A 20915-nucleotide genomic window follows, 5' to 3' on the forward strand; every position below is an offset into this window, starting at 1 on the left:
CTGGGGTTGGAGGCCTGAGGAAGGCAGGGACAAGGTTCCCAAAGCAGATGCTGAGTCCCGTAAGCCACCAAATCCCAATTCAGGACAAAAGGAGTGAGGCAGGCCAGAAGAACTAGGTCAGGGCACCCAGGAAAACAAGCGTCTGGGGGGGACTGTTTTTAAAGTTGTATTCATCTCTATTCAAAGAATTTATCAGAAGGCCTTCTCTGAGAAGTATTTATCAAACAGTAGCTCATGACCCATCTGTGGGTCACAAACTAAAGTTCGTGGGTACCCAATGACATTTATTTTTAATGAAATAGAAAAAATTAAAATATAAAATGTCTGTGTGCATGTGCAGTAGGGGTGAGGTTGACTGTGTTTCAGGGTGTAGGTGTGTACTAAGTGGCTCTGGAGCCCAGAACCTGTTCAGGGGTGGGAATTTCCTGAGGACTATCCTGTCTTTTACTTTTCTCAGGATTTGGTCCTTCTAAAGTTAAAATCCTCTCTCAAGAAGCTGGGCAAGGGCAGGGGCCACAGAGCAGAGCTCCTACCCAAGCTGAAGTTCAGGGACCAGTCAGAGCTAATGATGGTGGAGACCAAGAATAAGGGAGAGACCAAGGGCAGAGGTGTCACCTTCAATGGGAAGCAGGTGGATAGGCTGGAATTGTTGATATTTGGCTATTTTTTACCTGCAAAAATGGCCTTCTCATATGTTGACACTAATAGATGGGTTGGCCCAGTCTCGGACAGGTCTCCTGAGGATGCGGCCTCCTTTAGGATTTTACCTGTGAGTGGGAAAGGCACTGATAACAGAGACAGTTGCGGGTGGGATTAAACCAAAGGCTTACATCCCTGTTTTCTTTGCTGGGCTCTTTGCCCTTGCGCCGCTGCTCTGGCACCTGTCAGCTGTCTGTAACTGAAGCCGTCGTGTTTTAAACAAGGAATGCTTAGAGGTTGCTTCCTTCTTTCCATAGCACCTTTATGATTTTGCTTTCCAAGTACTGTCAATGATTTCAGTTTTATTTCCCCACTTGATAAGACATTTCTTTTACTGGAGTTTTAAAAAATTAATTTATATAAGAACTTCTTTCAGAGGGATCAAGGGGGTGATGATTTTATTTGCAGATGTAGTTTCTAACTTCAGATCCTCACACATTGTTTCTGGATGCCAGAGAGAATTGTCAAGGGAAAAGGAATGGCTAGGTGGTCTTCCCTGCCGTTCTTAGAGCATTCCCAAGAGGACACCTTGATGATAAAAGGGGAGGGAAGGTCAAGGGTGACTTTGTACAAGTTCGGCATACTGCATGGTCACTTTTTGCTGGAAGTCAACAGTTGGTGGAGGGAGCAAGGAAAATAATAGGCTCGTAGCCAGGAATATGAACAGATGAGCTGTAGGGGAAGAAAAACTACTGCAATAATGAAAAAAAGAGGCCAGTTTTTACTCTGGGCATGTGTGGTGAGGGAAAGGGGTGATCATCTGCAGAGACTGGAGGAAGTCTCCCTCCAGGAACCCCAGAGTGTGGTGTAAATCGTCAAGACAGAGATGGCAGATCTGGGATAACCACTTATTTCTTTGGAAGGACCCACCCTGTAGTTACAACTTCAGTCTAAGTCTCTGACCTACTCTTCCAAAATTTGAGTTCTTCCAAAAGCTTCTTTTGATCAAGTTCAAAGTCGTCTTCATTTCAAATGGAGAGGCAGAGAGAGAGGGAGAGAGAGAGAGAGAGAGAGAGAGAGAGAGAGAGAGAGAGAGAGAGAGAGAGAGAGAGAGAGAGATCTTTGTTTGAAACTCTTACATGAAACTTACTCTGTTTTAGAAAAAGCTTGTGCTTAGACATGAGAAAGACTTGGGAAACACTTTTTAAAATGCTCACCACAGACTAGCTGTGAGCCCTTGGGTAAGATAGTCAACAAGTTAGGAAACTCAAAGAGCTGCAGTTTCTAAACCTGGAAGTAGGGGAAATAATACCTCTTTTGTAGGGCTGTTGTGAGGATTACATAAGATCAGGTTTATAAAGTGCAAGACCATTGCTGGGCACTCAATAAATGAAGGTAGTATGTATGTTACTATTGATCCCTTCCAACAAGCAGTTAAAAGACCGGCACAACAGAATTTGCAACTCTTTGAACAGCAATGTGGAACAATATAAACGTTTGGGGCACATTTAGGGGATTTATAATTGAAGATGGGGTCTTTTTAAAGGCTTTTATGAAAGTGTGCATGATGTTGCTTTGACAGCTGTGTGAAAACTCTTCATCTGAATTAATGGAAATACATCCAGTTTTAAGAGATTTTAGCTGGTTATCAGATCTAAGAATTAACCAAGCATGTTAGTTTTCTTCCTCTCCACTTCTGCTGTTTTATTTAATTTTGGCATCTTATTCTGGTTAATGTGAGCAAGGTTTGGAACAAAGGCTTAAAAATTACTGACATTCTAGACTTACAGCTAAAGTATGCCTTAGGGATTATCCAGTCTAGTGTTTTCCAGATGTTACTTGTTCAGAAATAATGTGTTTTGACATAAATAATTTTATCATATCCTCATCATTTAATATTTTTCTTTATGTTGACTGGCTTAAAAAAAACTTAATACCCATTTTACTTGTAAGCAGTATGTCATATACTGAGTCTTAAGAAATACATATTTGGTCATCCAGATGACCAAATATCTATTTCCCAGGTATATTAGGTCTTCATCCACAGTTCCTGAAAACACTGCAGAGCCTTAAAGGTGAAATGGGTATCTTGTCATGTTACTGAGAGACCTTTGGACCCCACCCATGGTGGGGGGCTGGAGGTTGAATCAGACAATGGCCGGTGATTTAGTCAATCCTAACTATGCAATGAAGCCCTCACAGAAACCCCTGAGAAGAGCCTCTCTCTCTAGCATCCTGCTTCTCTGTTGGGGACAACTTCCATGTTTGGGAAACCAGAATGTGTCCACGTGCCACAGAGCCAGGCCCCCAGCTCCATGAGGAGAGAAACTCCTTTACTTGGGACCTTGCCCTCTGTGTCTCTTCTCCTGGCTGTTAGCTTGTATTTTTCATGATATCCTTTATTAAACTGGCAAATATAAGTGTTTTCCTGAGTTCGGTGAGCTGCTCTAGCAAATTAATTGAAGGAACCTAGAGGGGAGGTTGTGGGAATCTCCAATCTGTAGCTCATTGATCAGAAGCACTGGGAACTGCCTGGGGCTGGCGACTGGCCTGTAGAGTGGTGGGTACAGAGAGTCTTGTAGGACAGAGCCCTTAACCTAGGGAATCTGGTGCTGTCTCTGGGAAAACAGCATCAGAACTGAGTCGAGTTCTCAGACACCCTGCTGGTGTTCCAGAATTCCTTGGTGTTGTGTGTGGGAAGACCTCCCACCACCACCACCACCACACACACACACACACACACACACACACACACGCACACACACAGGCATTGGAACTGGGTCTGGGAACCTGAGGGAGTTACACTGCTGTGTGTACTATTGCTGTGATTAAGAAAAAACACACAGTAATATTAATAAATATCACAGGCTTGATAGGCTAATAAAATAATACATAACTTAAAGCAATTATCCACATACCACCTAAAATCTTTTCATGCACCACCTGTGGCATGGGTAACACACATGAGTGCACACTGATCACACGCACTCATCATTTATAGCTGAGTACAGAGACCCAAACAGATGAAGTGATTTGCCCTGAGTCTCTCTCTGATTGCAACTCCCATACAGCCTTGATATATTGAAGAATTTGATCATTAAAAACCACTAGGTATTTCAATTGTGCCAACTCTTCCCTTCCATGTTTCCCATGTTCTCCCCAAGATCCAAGAGAAGAGGCAAAATAAGGATTAGCTTCGTGAAGGAGAAACCCCTACTTATCACAGATGACCCCTTAAAACAATATTGCAAAGGGTCAAAGAACAAGGAACTAGATTTTTTTTTTGTTTCATTCTTAAAACAATTTTAAGAATGAATAATAATCTGAGCACAGCTAAATGCTGAAACATAGTTACTTATTTGCGTATACGTTTTGGGAGTTTACTCTTACTGACCAGATTAAGGTCAGCAATATTGGCCTTCTCCTGACCCTGAGTGCCTTGTTCAGTGAAATCCGAGTGTTAGTTCCTGTTTGCGCCATTGTACCTGGTTAAAGAAGGTATTTCTAGTCTCCAGAGAGGGAACAATAAGCTACTGTATGTTTGGTCTCCAGAGTTCATTTCTTCATGTTTTCATTCGTTTTATTCATAAGATTCTATTAGAGTCAATTGTTAAATTGCTGGGAACATCCCCAACAAAGGACAAAAAGGTTCTTCTATAAAACAAGAACAGCCCATCCCCTGCCCAGACTTGAAGGACCATAAATTAGTGTAATAAATTGCAGAATATCAGCAAGTAACTTTTCTTTATACTCTCCTAGGGGCCTGGGATTTGTGAGTCTACTTCTGAAAGTAGGTTAGCAGCTTAGTCAAAATATCCTACTAAACACAAGGGTGCATTCACTGCTTTGAAAAATTGTAGGCCCACCTAGTTAAGTCAGAGCCCATTATGTTCATTTTGATGGATTCAGGTTAATAAGTATAACCTGATAATCGAAATGATTGTTGCAATATTTTAAGGTATTCCTCTCAAAGTTCTCCCTCTACTTCTGGAGTTTATGGTAAGAAGAACATTCTTCAGTTTATCCTGGAGGTTTCATTTGACACATTCCACTTCAGAGTCACATTTCCCATGCGTTTTGAATATCCTAGAATCCCTTTCTATTTTGAATTCAAGGAAGCATTTGGATATAAATCTATTTGGATTCATTTTTACAAAAAGCACTTTATCGAAAAAGGGTCAGAATTTGAGAGTATGCCCGGTCATGTAATTTCCAGCCAAGAATATAAAAGCAAATACACCACTTAATATTTATAAAGAATTAAGTACTCAGAGCACTAACAAAGACAAAAGCACATGCAATTCTATGTCAAATGAGAAATTTGGGCATTTTCTTTGGAGCAAGCCTTAATCTTGTCTGAATTGTACAGTTTTAAATAAAGCAATATGGGGGAAGATTACAACACACAGTGAAGAAAAGAGGCAATTTTGGGGAATTATATTGTATTGAAAATACACACCAAATACTTTCCTTAACTCTGATGCATGGGACAAGCCATATTCTATCAGAATTTCACACTGGTTTTCTATCCTATATTATAGCCAAGTCTGAAAACAGCATTGTAACAGGAAGGGATGGAAATGTTGCAAAAATATTTGTTCTACTGTACAATGGATGTTTATCTTATTTTAAATTAAATGTTCTCCAACAGACAGATGCTTAATGGCTCTCATGCGCCCCGCTCCTTCTGTAATTTTTGCCCACAGCATCCCCTAAAAATTGCTAGAGTGGCTTTCGCTCTTCTTCAGATTTTTCAAAACAAATGGCCAACCGTCTCTCTAACACACTGGTAGAGTGTTCCCAGAACAGTTACGAGCCCCTCTATCAAAAGAGGAAATGAGCAAGAGTGTCTTGGGTATTCTCCCAACACCCTTCTTTCCTCTCCTGTTGTCAGCATGGCCCAGCTCACATTGTCTAAGGATAAGTCATGAACTGTTCCCACTCTGAGACCCACTTTGAAGAACATACTCCAAGGATAAAGAAAAGAAACAACTTCCATGAACTTGTTCATAATAGCATTATTCAAAATGTGGTGACATTTTTTAGGGGTCAGCCCAGCCCATGAGCCATTCCCCTCTTCTCTAGGAATCCCTCCCAAGCCCTGTCCACAGGGATGGGGCCTTGGCATCTAAGTCTGTATTGGATAATCCCACCTCCTGATCCACCACTAAACCAGGAATGGGTCTAATGCAAGCTAGGATGTGGAACTGAGACAGAGAATGGCAGGTTAGTCTCTGTATATGGTCAGGTTGGTAAAATAAACTCAGGCTGTGGGGTAACTTTATTCCCAACAAGCAGAGACAGGGCAGAGGAAAGAAGAATAGGGCAGATTTACCAAGAAAACAAATAAGCAATAATGAATTGACAACTTTCTGTCTGTTTCCGGTGCCCAAACTGTACTCCTAGCCTTTGACTTCATGATACACCCATCTGTCTTTATAATAAATTACCCTTTTAACTTAAAGTAACTTGATCATTTTTTGTTGCTTATAACTAGAGTCTTAACTGAGACACAATAATGAAAAATCAGAAGCAACTCAACCCAAAATAAGAAAATGATTAAATAAATCAGACATGGTAGTGCAATTAAGTATCTTTTAAAGTGAGGTGGTTTCAAACTGTCTATATGGAAACTTGCAGGCTGTAAAGCAGAATCAACATATTGCTTGCAACTTTTAAATTGTAGATTTAGTCAATAAGGACTGGAAGAGTATACAGAGTAATGGAACAGTTACTAAGTGTATGGAATTTGGGGAAACATTGCTTTTATAATATCTTTAACATAAAACTTAGATTCACTGGCATTCTGATATTCTGATATAGTTGTTTAATATCCCACTTCAAATCTCTCCCAGAATATTCATTATTCTGATATTGGTGTTCCCTGTCAGTCTTCACCCTAATAGGACTTGGAGGTTGTTCTTGAGTCTTTCTTTTCTCCAAGGAGCCTTTTATTAGAAAATGGTATTTAGAAGTCACAATCATGGGTGTGATTTAAAAATTATCCTTGCTTTTATATGGAGAATGGAATAAAAGTGAGTTGATAGGAATTGGAGGAAATGGTTAGGTGGTGGTGTGGTAGTTCACCTGGACTTCCAATAAAAGGAACCAGGAATCTTTGGAGAAAAAGTTGATTACAGGTCTGGGGCAAAAAATGTAAAAGACTAGCCTGGAACCCCTTGCCATACCAGACAGACATGCAGCAATCTAAGACTACTGGGGTCATGTCAAAAGGACTCAAGAATCAACTTGAAGAGACTCTCACTGGCCCTATGGAATATTGATAAAAAAATAATGATTGTAAAAGATTGGAACAGATTAAGGTGCTTAAATCCATGAATTCATAGTGATAATTCATTAAAAAATTCATTTTTTAAGAAACTTTGAAGGAAACCAAATGATTTTCTAGGTAAAAAATCCCAAAGAATAGTTTTTAAAAAAAATTCCTGAAACTAATTAGTGATGATAGCAAAATTACATGATATAAGGTTAGCAAGCAAAAGCCAATCGCTTTTGTATATACAATGAATTTGAAATTAAAAACACAGTGCCATTTACATTAAGACTGAAAGAAATACTTAGCTCTCTATCTAATTTCTTTTTAGAATAACCATGTTGCTTTTGTTTGTTCATTATTTCAGATGAAGGCTAGGATAACTTCCAAATTAAAAAAATATCCTTTTGAGCAGTTGATTGGAACTGCATAAACTTTAAGAGAGAAAACTTCTGGAAAATATCCACAGACTAGGATCCGAATTCCCTGCCACCAAGTAGGTCAGGGTTGTGGTACCTTGTTCTCTGTCTACTTCACTCTCTTTTTGGAAGCAAAATTCATTTGTATGAGGAAGAAACATCCATTCTCATGGAATTATTATTTAAAATTTGTATTTTAGTAGACACTTCTGTTGTGGCTGATCTCAGAACTGAAGGTAGGATTTATATAATCAGTTGGTTTTTTGACTAAAATTCCTACGCTCTGTGTTGTCCCCCTTTCAGTTTTAGTATTTGTGTATATCTTTTTTGCACTTAAGAAAGAAAAGACTTGGAGCTTTGGATGGAATTCTTTTTAGTCATTAGATTTATTGCACTTCTCAGATTTATTTGAATACATGAGGGTTATGTGCCACTTGTTTGGATAGCTAGCCACCTGGCTTACTTAATCATTTATTATGCTACAGCCTTGGTGACAATGGTCTGCTGCACTTGAAAGCCTATCTATGTATTTCCAGTCTTGCAAGGTCACACCAAGTGTTGAGTTATACCTTAAAATCATTTAGGCACTTTCCTGGGTTCCTCATGGAGAACCTTTATTTTTCCAGAGTGATGTTGATGGCAATAGGTACCAATAACTTTTGCTTCATTCTAACTATCTGTTGTGAAGGATGACTGTTATTAAACCCCTGTAGTACAGCTGTGGAAAATGAGGTTCAGACAGACTAAATGACCGTCCAGGCTAGTAAGTAGTGGGACCGAGCCTTCTGACCATAAAGCCTTGTCTTCCCATCACCTCTCCCCTTTAGGTATAGTCAAAGAACGCCCCCAGTCGGCTGTCATCCAACCCTTAAAGATTCTTTTCAATACTTGGAATCTTGGGCAGTTGTGTGTAGGTTTTTCTTTTAAAAATCTATGTTGAGTAGGTTATAGCTCCCAACTGCTATATTCAAGCTTGGGGTCTCTCTTCATGTGGGGTAGGACTTAGGGAAAATTATATTGCGCTACTTTTGCCATCTGTCTTTACCACTTGATGCATTGCAGTTAGTGTACAGATAAAACCAGCTTAAACTATACACATAGGCCAGATTGGCAGAGTAAAGAAGTCACAAAAGGTCAGCCAGAGGAGGAGGTGTGGAAGCAGCAAGGGGCAATACGACCTCTGCCTTTTTGTGGTGAGAAAGATATCCTAATTGTATAAGCCTGTTCTGCTTTGTTTTTGGTTAAGCATCAATGAGACACCTCCTACTCCTCTACCTCCCACATCTGCATTCAATCATCTATAGCTTGGAGATCCTTAGAGAAAACAAAGCTGGTGTGTGTGTGTGCGTGTGCGCACGCCCGTGTAGGGGTGATGATAGCATTTCTCCAATGACTTTCAAAATTATACACAAGCTTTCTGACTGCTTCAGGAGATTGTAATTCTTGCATCCATTTCTATGTAACATGCGTGGCTTTATCTTCACTTTTATTGAGATGATTTCCCTGTCTCCATACGTTTACCTAGTTTTTGAACCTTTGTTTTGTCCCAATCAATTTTATTTCAATTCCTACTTGTGACACTCTCTAAAGGTTTTCTTTTTTCTCCCTTTAGGAGGTAAACATTTTTTCTCCTGAAGAATCTTGTGGTCAAGAGAATAAAAAAGCTCTTCTTTGTAGTTCTCAGAATGAGGAGCAGTTTCTTTTCTTTCTATGTTGTGCTCTGTCTACCAGTGCTTTAGTGGGCACTCAACAGATATTTATTTACTAAAAATAATATAGATTCTAAGAAACAGTACCTCAAATATTATATTCATTCATCTATCTAGTTTCCGGTAGCAACTTTTATATTGTGCTGAAGTAGAGGGCAGGGGCACAATAAAGCTACATAGAGATTTTTTTAATTAACAGATTTAATTCTTTGAGCAGTTTTAGATTTACAGAAAAATAAGCAGAAAGGACAGAGTCCCCACATACCCATTCACTCTCCCCAGTCCCTCTTATTATTAACAGCTTGCTGTAGTGGGACACATGTGTTAACAATTGATGAGCCAATATTAACTAAAGGCCATAGTCTATATTAGGGTTCAGTCTTTCTGTTGTACATTCTATGGGTTTTAGCAGATATGTAATGACATATGTCCACTATTTGATTATCAAACTGGGCAGTCTCACTGCCCTAAAAATTCTCTGTGTTGCACTTATTCATCCCTCCCTCTTCCTTCCCTGCTGAGCCCCCTGGCAACTACCCGTCTTTTACTGTCTCTGTAATTTTGCTTCTTCCAGAATGTCATCTACAATTGTCATGTATGACTCCAGAATGGATTATCATACAGTATGTACTCTTTCAAACCAGTTCCTTTCACCTAGCAATATGCATTTGAGTTTCTTCCATGTATTTTCAGGGCTATAGACTTTTTAAAATTCACCAACAATGTGTACTAAACACCTACTATGGGCCAGGTGGAGTGGCAGGTGCTGAGTACGCTGAAGTAGACAAGACAAGCAAGATCTGTCCTTGACCTAAGCTTTGACATAGTCAGATATGTAGTATCCAGCAACAACAGAAGTTCCAAGGCAACAAGTCCTGAACCTGTTATGTTAAAGGTCTTCTCTGTTTTCCCTGAGGAAATCATTTGCTTATATCATCAACTGTGAGAAGATCAATGGTAACCACAAGATACACCATATTCCCTACTGACCGGTTCCCTCTTCTCACTGTAACTGGAATTAGCCAGTCTGGTTGATAGTGTAGATCCTGATCTAACTCTTGACTGCAAAATCTGATGCAGCGAGAGAAAGGCAACTGCCCCCAAAGGTGGTCTTTACCTCTTCTCTCAGCCTGGAGCAGAACTGGATCTTCCTTCCTACTAAATGACTAACATACATCAATTTATTTCTGCCTGTAGTTAGTAATAAAATCTAAAACTGTAGTTAAAATTTCAAAAGGTAATTTATGAGTCACCAGTAATATTGATGTAAATAAAAATTAAGGTATCCTCCAAGTCATTAGTTGGTTTCTACCTCAAGATAGGTAAGATGCATCTTGTTTCACTTAAAAATATTTCACATTTTAAAGTTTTGTTTGTTTGCTTATTATTGTTCACTCTTAAGATGGAACTAAAGAGATGGGTCTCCATTGTAGTAGTAGTTTCAAGTTTTCAGTGAATGTAGAACATAATGTACCCTAATTTAAGGTACTTATCTTTTGATAAGATTGGATAATGTTGAAAATAGAAATATACTATCAAACAAAGCAGTATATATATATATAATTAGAAACTATACTGCAAAGAACATGAAAATGTACTTTGGATCAATAAATTCCATAAGGGTTTTTTTTATCTTTAAGCCTTTGGGTTTTCTGTACTAACAGGTATATTTACAGAGTCATGAAAACCAAACCAGTTTTAACCAGATTAAAAGAGTCTATAGACTACATATGATGATATCATGATGCCTTAAGAAATGAATTGGATAATTAAGTTTGATAAATACATGAACACAATGGTAATACTGGGATACCCTACTTGTCACTGAATACTTCCATAGATTTTATTTTAAAGCCTTAGGCCCACAAAAGAGGACTGTCAAAATAGTTATTGAATTGCAAAGAATGTGAACACTCACAAAAAGACAATTCTTTTCATCCCGACTACAAGAAAGAAATCTATAATGAAAGATAAGAAAATCTGGAAAAAGGCTTTATATAATATATTCATTTTATATCGAGTATGTGCATCTGTTTATGACAAAAAAAATTTCTACAGCAAGGATAGGAAGGGGGCATGATGATTTCAATTATTCAGGATGATAACTATTGGTATAAAGAAGAGAATTTTAAAATGAGAACTATTTAAGATAATAGCTTGTTTTTTCCCTTGTGGCCTTTCTGCACAATGCAGAATGCAGCTGAAGTTTTTGTCTTAGAGACAATCTGTACTCTCTTTGATTACAAGCCCGTTACATATTTTTTCCTGTCATGAGCCTTCTATCCTTAGATGTCTTAATCACGGCTGCTGTTTCCTTTCTTCAAGGAGGGAAGTAATATATGGAAGAAGTGGAAAATTGTGGTCTGGTGAATGGGTATGCAGGGCTTGCCAGGCCCTAGGATAGGTGCTGCGGGGGACTCAGGGTGAGTGAGTCCTTTCATTCAGGCAGTGAGGGGATCAGCCAGTGCTGCCTGGAGCCATATCGAAGCCAGAGGTTCAGGAAAAATTAGTCATATTGATCCTCTTTTTATGTAACATTTCGGTATCATCAAACATAATTATCTATATTTTGTATTAACTTACATTAAAAAAATTGTTTATATAAAATACAAAATGTAGCTTTCAATATGTATTAGATATGATACATTCTGAAAGATATATTTTTTTTATTTTTTATTTTTAAATTTTCCCAGGGTTCATGTAAGTAATTGTTCTTTTTTTTTTTTTGCAATAAAGTGGGTATACATTATGTTGGTTTCAGATGTACAACATAGTGACTCAATAATTGTATACCTTACCAGATGCTTGCCACAATAAGTGTAGTTACCCCATTATCATACCAAGATATTATAGTATTATTGGTTGAATTCTCTATGTTGTACTTTCATTCCTATGTCTAACTTATTTTACAATTTGCAGCTTGTACCTCATTATCTCCTTCACCTATTTCACCCATCCCCCCACTGCCTTTCCTATGGTAACCAACAGTCTATTGTCTACATTTGTGGGTGTATTTCTTTTTTTGTTTGTTTTTTAGATTCCACATATAAGTGAAATCATATGGAAATTGTCTTTCTCTGCCTGGCTTATTTCACTTAGTTTGTAAAATATATTTTTTAAAAGATGGTAGGATGTTTTAGGTTAAAAAAAGACTAATGGGTTAACAACCAAATGCAAAGGATAACACTTGACTGGGTACAGATTTGAAAATACCTGATTACTGAGCTATTGGGTGCTCCTTAAAATCTGGCTCAGATGCATGTCTCCCTTGTCTCACCCCCTTCCCTACTGGAAAGGACAACCGGGTGGTATAAATCCTGCGCTAAGAATTCTAACGGGGAGGAAGAGACATCTGGTTAGGGCAAGAGTAGTCAGTAAAGTTTCCAGAAGAAGCTTGACAGGATGAATAGGATTTGTACCTGTCAGAGGCAGTTGAAGAGAGAGGGGAACACATGTGCAAAACAGGCACCTCAAGCAGAAATAACAGGACAAGGGTGTGAGCTATGCAGACATGAGGGCTGCAAATAGCAGGCAGGCCAATTAATCTGGGGATGGGATATGTAGAAGGAACTGATGGGAGAAAGACTTGAAGACAGACATTTAGATCCTTCTGTGAACTGCCTCTGTGCTTCATTCAGGAGGCAATGGGGAGCTACTGAAAAATTATTTATTTTGTTTTTTAAATTGAAACCCATTTTCAATGTTTTCTTAAATTATTTTGAAGCACTTTCATAGAAGTAGTTTAAAATTTAAAATGTATGCTTGCTATTTAGGATATATGCCCTTTCTAAATCCACTGTAAAGGGATATGAGTGAAAAATAGGCTATCAAAGAAAAATTTTGAACAAGTAGGATAAAGACTTGGTGATTGATAATAAGCACAATTCCTATGCAGCCTGGATTTTCCAGGACAGTACCAATTTAAAATTTTTCATCCTATTATTTTCTTAGTACATTATTTCCCCCTTCAAATTTTTACAGCTTTGTAAAATTGTAATTGATGTGCAATAAATAGCACATATTTAAAATGTACTGTTTATCAGTTTTGACATATGTATACAACTGCAGAACCATCACCGCAATCAGGTAATGCATTTATCACCCCAAAAGTTTTCTCAGGACCCTTTGTAACCCATTCTTTCTCCCTCTATCCCCATTCCCAGGTAACCACTGATCTGTTCTCTATTAGCATAGATTTGTTTACATGTTTCACAATTTGATATAAATGGAATTATGCAATCTGTAGTGAATAGGCTACTTTCTATGAGACACCTTCTAAAAATGTAGAAGAATGTTCTGGATTAAAAGAGACCAAAGAGATAACCAAATGCAATGGCTGAAACTTGACCGGATGCTAGTTTGAAAACATTAGACAATACAAGGGAGGGAATAGGGAATAACTATTAATTATCTTGGCTGTGAAATGGTAATTTATGTAGGAAAATATCCTAACACGAGGCATTTGATTGTAAAATGTCTGGTTTCTGCAATTTACATTTAAATGGTTCAGAAACATAATTAAGTAAGTAATGTGGAAGCACTTTGAAAACTGTTGAATCTACCTGATTGTTATATGGGTGTTCATAAAGTTTCTTTTCAACTTCTTTGTATGTCTGAAATTATAAATATTTTTTATAATAAAAGTTGACAGAGGGGAAATGACAGAAAATTAAAACTGCAGACTGTCCTGGAAAATCTAGGCCATAATCAACAACCAACTTTTTTTCTGACTTCTAAATCTCTAACTGATATCTTTTCTTCATCACTGCACATCTAATTCAGAATAAGCATACACTTGACTAAGAGCAACAGCAAATCATGAACTTGACCTCACATCATATGTAAAAATTAACTTAAATTTGATCATAGGCCTAAATGTAAGACCTAAAACTATAATATTTCTAGAAGAAAATAGAAGAAAAAATTGTAGTGACCTTGGGTTTGGCAAAGATTTCTTAAATACAAAAAGCATAAACTATAAAAGAAAAATATCAAACAATCGGGCTTCATAAAAATTAAAATACAAATTAAAACCACAATATGATACCACTAACCATCTGATAGAATGAATAAGATTAAAAAGACTGATGATACCAAGTGTTGGAGAATGTGGAGCAACTGGAACTTTCAGGTACCAATAGTGGGAATTCTAAATGATATTGCCACTTTGGAAAACAGTTGAACCACTTCTTAAAAAGTTAACTATATACCACAAAGTGGCCCAGCCATTCAACCCTTAGACAGTGACCCAAGATAAATGAAATTGTAAGTCTGAACAAAAGCTTGTCCACAGATGTTCACAGTAGCTTTACTTTTAATGGCCTAAAAGTGGAAACAATTCAAATACACATCAACAGGTGAATAGATAAATTGTGGTATACCCACGTAATAAAACTTAGCAATGAAAAAGAACAAATCATTGATACAGGAGGAGAAAAAAATCCTCAAAATAATTTTGCAGGAAAAACCTTGGGTGTGGTGATGATTTTTTAGATATAACACCAAAGGTACAACTGATAAAAGAAATAAATGATAAGCAGGACTTCATCAAAATTGAAAACTGCTCTGCAAAAGACATCATCAAGAGAATAAGAAGTCAGACTGGGAGTAAATATTTGCAAAAGGTACATCTGACAAAGGACTCTTGCCCATGCCTCTGCAGGTTAGCGATTACAGCTGGAAGCGGACGGATGCTGTGGTCTTTACCTCTGCCCCTCCGTGGCAACTGTGTCAGAAGCACCAATGTTTTCTGCACAGAAATACTTCTGGAGGTCAACTGTCCTCCATTTCTATTTGAAGTGTTTCTCTATGCTCCCATAGACGATGAGAACAGCAAAGCCAAGATTGTTTATGTAATTGTTTTCACATTACATAAAATAGAAGCGGCCGTGTGAGAGACCCTTTCTGTGTCAGGTGTTGACAAAGAAATGATGCAAAGAATAAGGGAGAAACTATTTTATAAGCACAAGAAAGAGCAAAGGAAGCTATGGAAGCAAAAGTTGCAGCAAGGCAGGAAGATCATACACATTAAATGTCATGATGAAGATTGAAGAAAAAGAGAGGAAAAAAATAGAAGATATGAGAGAAAGTGAACAGACAAAAGCAACTGAAGAATTGGAAGCCTGGAAAGAACATCGAAGAAGAGCTGAAGAACAAAAAAGAATTCAGAGAAATGAGAAATTACATCAACAAGAGAAGCTAACTGAAGAAGAGAAAAAAAATTAAAACAGAAAAGTCATACTAGAAATTCAGCACCTAGAAATCTTGCCACAAAAGGGAGAAATTCAGAAAACATGTTTTTTGAAAAGTTAAAGGAAGACAGTATTCCTGCTCCTTGTTCTGCTAGTAGTAATAAAATCAACTTCACACCTCGAGTATTCCCAACTGCTCTCCAGGAATCACAAGTAGCAGCAGAAGAAGAGTGGCTACACCAATAAGAAGAGGGATGAGAGGCAATGAATATTGATATTCCTGAACTTTCTGATTTAAAAGAAGAAGAAAAGAATCCAGAATGGCTGAAGGACAAAGGAAACAACTTGTCTGCAACAGAAAACTATTTGGCAGCTATTAATGCATACAACTTAGCCATAAGACTAAATAATAAGATGCCACTATTGTATTTGAATTGGGCTGCTTGCCACCTAAAACTAAAAAACTTACACAAGGCCATCGAAGATTCTTCTAAGGCACTAGAATTACTGACACCACCTGTTGCAGAAAATGCTATTGCAAGAGTGAAGGCACATATACGAATGTGGAACAGCATTCTGCCAACTAGAATTGTATATAGAAGATCTACAAGATTATGAAGCTGCACTTAAGATTGATCCATCCAACAAAATTGTACAAAATGGTACTGAGAAGATTTGGTATATAATTCAAGGAAAAGAACTAAAATCTTAGTGACTACTAGGTATTATTTTAAGTTTTTTACAAGTAATTGGAGACATTATAAATCTTTGTACGTATTATGGCAGACTGCAGAATCCCTTTCTCTTTAAGGTCTCTATTTCTGTAAAAGGTAAATCTGTAGAAAAGAAAAGAAAAAAGGGCTCTTGCCCAAAATATACAAAGAACTCATAAATTTCAACAATAAGAAAACAACCTGATTAAAAAATGGTCCAAAGGTCTTAATAGACACCTCACCAAAAAGATGTACAGATGGCAACTGCACCTTATATCATCAGGAAAATGCAAATTAAAACAACAGAGAGATACTACTATACACTTATTGGAATGGCCAAAATCTGGAACATTGAGAACAACACATGCTGATGAGGTATGGAGCAACAGGAACTCACATTTATTGCTAGTGGGAGTGCAAATGGTACAGTCACTTTGGAAGACAATTTGGTGGCTTCTTACAAAATGAAACCATCTCTTACCATATGGTCTAGCAGTTGTGTTCCTTGGTATTTACCCAAAGTTGAAAATATGTTCACACAATAACCTGCACACAGAAAATTATAGCAGCTTTATTCATAATTGCTAAAACCTGAAAATAACCAAGATGTCCTTCAGTAGGTGAATAGATACATAAACTGCAGTACATCCAGACAATGGAATATTATTCAGTGCTAAAAAGAAATGAGCTATCAAGCCATGAAAGCAGATGGAGGAATCTTAAATGCATATTACCAAGTGAAAGAAGCCACCCTGAATAGGCTACATACCATATGATTCCACTTACATGACATTCTGGGAAAGGCACAAACTACAGAGACAGTAACAAGATCCATGGTTGCCATTGTTTAGTGAGAAGATAGGAATATATAGAGCACAGAAGATTTTTTGTGCAGTGAAATGAGTGTATATTATAATGGTGTATATACATGCCATTACAAATTTGTCCATACCCATAGAAGATATAATACCAAGAGTGAACCCTAATGTAATCAATGTAGATCCATCAAGTTGAAACAAATGTACCATTCTGGTGGGTGATGTTGATAACGGGGGGAGGCTGTGTATGTGTGGAGGCGGGGGTATATGGGAAATTTCTGTACCTTCCTCTGAATTTTGTTGTGAACCTAAAACTGCTCTAAAAATAGAGTCTATTAAAAAATTTTGCCAAGTAGAAAGAAGCCAGACAAAATGGACTTCTCTTCTATTTCCTTGTGGTGGTGTTTAACTTACAGCTCAATGTTTTGGAAGTTAAGTCTAGAGGCTTGATTTATTTTTGGCAAAAATACTTCATAGGTCATGCTGTGTACTAGATAACACATCACAACAGGAGGAAAATATGACTGCTCCATTGTGTGATGCTAAATTTGATCATTGGGTTAAGGGGGTAAATGCCAGATTTGTCCTCTATGAAGGTATAATTTTTTCCTTTGCAATTAGCAAGTGATCTGTGGGCTATACATTAGCAACATGTATAACATGTTGCTTGCCTGCCATTAACATACTCTTAACAGTTTTAGGGTCTATTGATAATCCTTGCCTGAATTGATTGTGTCACTAGGTTTTTAAAAGCATTGACTTTTTAATTCTATCATTCTTTCTCAGTGTATTAGCTGGCTTTCTTCTTAGCTGAGACTGAAAAGTTTTTGCAAAAAACAACTCTCCCATGTTTGTTTCCCTTGACAAATTACTCTCATCCTTCGTGTTTCTGCTCAGCAAGCCCAACTGCTGAAACCCAATCTCCTTGTCCTTCCTAGCTAGAGGCTAAATGTTTTCAAGCCATATTGCAAATAGTATTTTCCATTCACTCACTCATTCAAAAATATTTATTATGTCCATGCCATGTTTAAAGCATGGGGCACATAGTAACTAACCAATCAAATGAAATCTCTGGTCTATATTTTAGTATATGTGTAGAGAGGCGACTATAAATAAGTGACTAAATATAAATATAATAGAATTCCAAGTAGAAATACTACTGTGAAGAAGAAGAAAGTAATGGAAGAGGAAAGGGTGTTGACAGAATGTATATCACTTTATTTATTTGAAGTGCGGTTGACATGAAATATATTTGGGTTTGGGTGTACAACAGCGCTGCAACATTTGTGCACATTATGAAGTGAGCGCCAAGATACCATATAATGTTATTACAATATTATTTATTATGTTCCCTATGCTGTACATTATATCCCTGTGACTTTTATTTTATAACTGGATGTTTGTACCTTTTAATCCTTTCCCCTGTTCTACCTACCTCCCCAGCCTGCTCCCCTCTGGCAGCTGCCAGATTGTTCTCTGTATCTACTAGTCTTTGTTTCTGTTTTGTTTCTTTGTTTTGATTTTAGATTCCACATTTAAGTGAAATCATACCATATTTGTGTTTCTCTGACTTATTTCAGTCAGCATAGTACCCTCTAGGTCCATCCATGTTGTCTCAAATGGCAGGATTTCCTTCTTTTTTATGACTGAGTAATATCCTTGGGGAAGTGTGTATTATTTTAGATAGGAAGTCAAGGAAGGTATAGCTGACAGTCATTGGTGCCTGCCCCCCTTCTCTAGACACTTGGGAATGATCCAGTACAAGTCAACCTTACTGGAAGCACTTTGACCCCCTGCCTGTGGCCTGAGGGCTTGGTCTGTGGTGAAGCCCATGCTTGGGGAATGCCCCTCTCAGCCAGTAGCAAATGGGAATTCAAGGACTAACACCCCAGCTTCCCTGCCTTCTTGGGTAAGACAACTGTGGTGTGTGTTCACATGCTTCCCAAAGGGCCCAGCTGCCCCCAGGAGTGCCCTGCTTGTTAGAGCGCTCTGTCTTGTTTCCTTTCCTTGGCTGTTTTACCTCTCTGCTCCTTTGTTAGTACTTCCTGGTATTCCATTCTACATTTCCAACATACCACTCACACTCAGATCCTTAGTTTTGGAAGAACTGAACCTAGGTTAGTAGGTCCTGAAAGTGATATAAGGAAGGAGCCCCTCAAAATGGGATTCTAAAAGCAGATCACATGCTGGTCAGATGGCAACAAAGACCCAGATCCTGTTGGTAAGTGGGGCTGCGAGAATCTCAGGCATGTTGTAGCCTCACGATTTCTAAAAGTCTTACCTGTGTTGAAATGGGATGGGGTACAAGTATAGGAAAATGCCCTGGCATTTTTACTCCTATAGGACTGAAAGATATGGGGGCCAATGGTAATTAATAGAATTTTGGAATTGGTTTGTTTTTGTTAACTGCTAGAGGAGACATGAGGGAAGAAAATAACAGAGGCAGCACAGGTAACCATTAAATTAGAACATGGTTTGAAAGAAAGTCAGACATCTTCCATGGCAACTTTTAAAGGGAGTCTGATCTACTATGGACTAACTGGGTAGTAGAGCTAAAAAGAGTTGAATTTACTGCTCAAAATGTTTCTTCTGCTAAAGACAGGGACCTGAAAAGGAAAGACAGGAGCCCTGAGACCTCTAATGGGGATGTTTGAGTGGATGGAATTGAGGACTTAACTCCCCAGATTCCTCCAAATATACTGAGCCAGAATTATCTGAGCCCTTCTTTCTAGGAAACCAGGCTTCAATCTTCTGGTCATTGTATAAAGGCCTTACCAAGGGCAGATGCCTTGCAAGATGATGTTCATCTATAGATCTTCCCTTGTCCCTGTTAACTGCTTCTAGACCAATAATTAGAAGTTTTATGATGAGCCAAGCAGAGAAATACTGTTATGTGAAGAAAAGGATTAGCCATTAAAAGCACTGCCAGAACTTGGAGAATGAATTTGGAAATGGATCTTAAAGGTGCTGGATCAGGGAGGACAGACTCTAAGGCTGACAGGAGAGAGTTTATTAACATGGGTGCATTATTCAGTGACTCAAGGCTTTTAATACCATGGTGGAATGCCTAGAACTATACCGAGTACATTGTAGAAATGGGTCCTTGAAATCTGAATACAATGAGATGGAGGTGTTGGAATTAGTTGTTATTCCATTAATTTGTCCATGGTTCCCCTTTTTTCCCTCTTTTAAAAATTTTCTATCTTTCTTATTTGACTTCATTCAACTTAATTATTTCCTGCAAGCAAAGCATTATGTTGGATGGGTTATGCCTTAATCCTTTTTAATACTTCAAATTAGTTTCAAAACACCATTATCTTATTACCCTACCTTTCTTCCAATCTGCAGTGCCTAGCACAGGTTGGAACATGGAAAAAGCCCCTAAAATCTTAACAAATGAATGAATGTCGTAGGCAGGCATAATGGGCTGAATTGTGTCCTTCCCAAATTCATTTGTTAAAATCCCCATCTCTAGTACCTCAGAATGTAATTGTATTTGGGGATAAGGTCCTTAAGGAGGTGATTAAGTTAAAATGAGGCCCTAATCCAATAAGGCTAGTGTTCTTAGATGAAGAGGCAGAGACCCTGCAGATGAATGCCTATAGAGGAAAGACCATTTGAAGACAAAGTGAGAATACAGCTGTCAGACAAGGAGAGCAACCTCAAGAGAAACAAACCCTGTCAACACCTGGACCTTGGACTTCCAGTCTCCAGATCTGTGAGAAATAAATTTCTGTTGTTTAAGCCACTTGGTCTGGGGTCTTTGGTTATTGTAGCCTTAGCGAATTACGGTAGGGCAAGTATTATTATCCTTAGATTATGAATGTGTAAGCTGAGTCTCAAAGGTAAAGACTTGTACAGACTTACATAAGCAATGAAAGGGCAGAACTGCGTGTTGAATTGAATGCACATTGTCAAATTCTGGTTCTTTCTGCTGTAGCCTGCTTCTTCTCACATTGTGCTATATTCAGATGTTTCAATCTGAACAAACTTTTATTTTAAAATTAAATCCTTATTTTTATCAAAGTAATATATAGGCTTGTAAAAAAACAAAAACAAGTGTCACCTGTCCTTCCTCTCATCTAATGTGGCTTCCTCAGAGGCAATCACTTTCAACTCTTCAGGTATTTTTTCTACTTAGTATGTGCACCT

The 20915-nt window shown here is 37.9% G+C and overlaps 1 pseudogene; it reads left to right on the top strand.

The window, feature by feature from the left end:
* The first annotated feature begins 779 nt into the window (after positions 1 to 779).
* Positions 780 to 20335, top strand: LOC140848541 (dynein axonemal assembly factor 4-like; annotated as a pseudogene).
* Positions 20336 to 20915: the final 580 nt, after the last annotated feature.

Source organism: Manis javanica, chromosome 3 (genome assembly GCF_040802235.1).
Source record: "Manis javanica isolate MJ-LG chromosome 3, MJ_LKY, whole genome shotgun sequence".
NCBI classification, from domain to species: domain Eukaryota; kingdom Metazoa; phylum Chordata; class Mammalia; order Pholidota; family Manidae; genus Manis; species Manis javanica.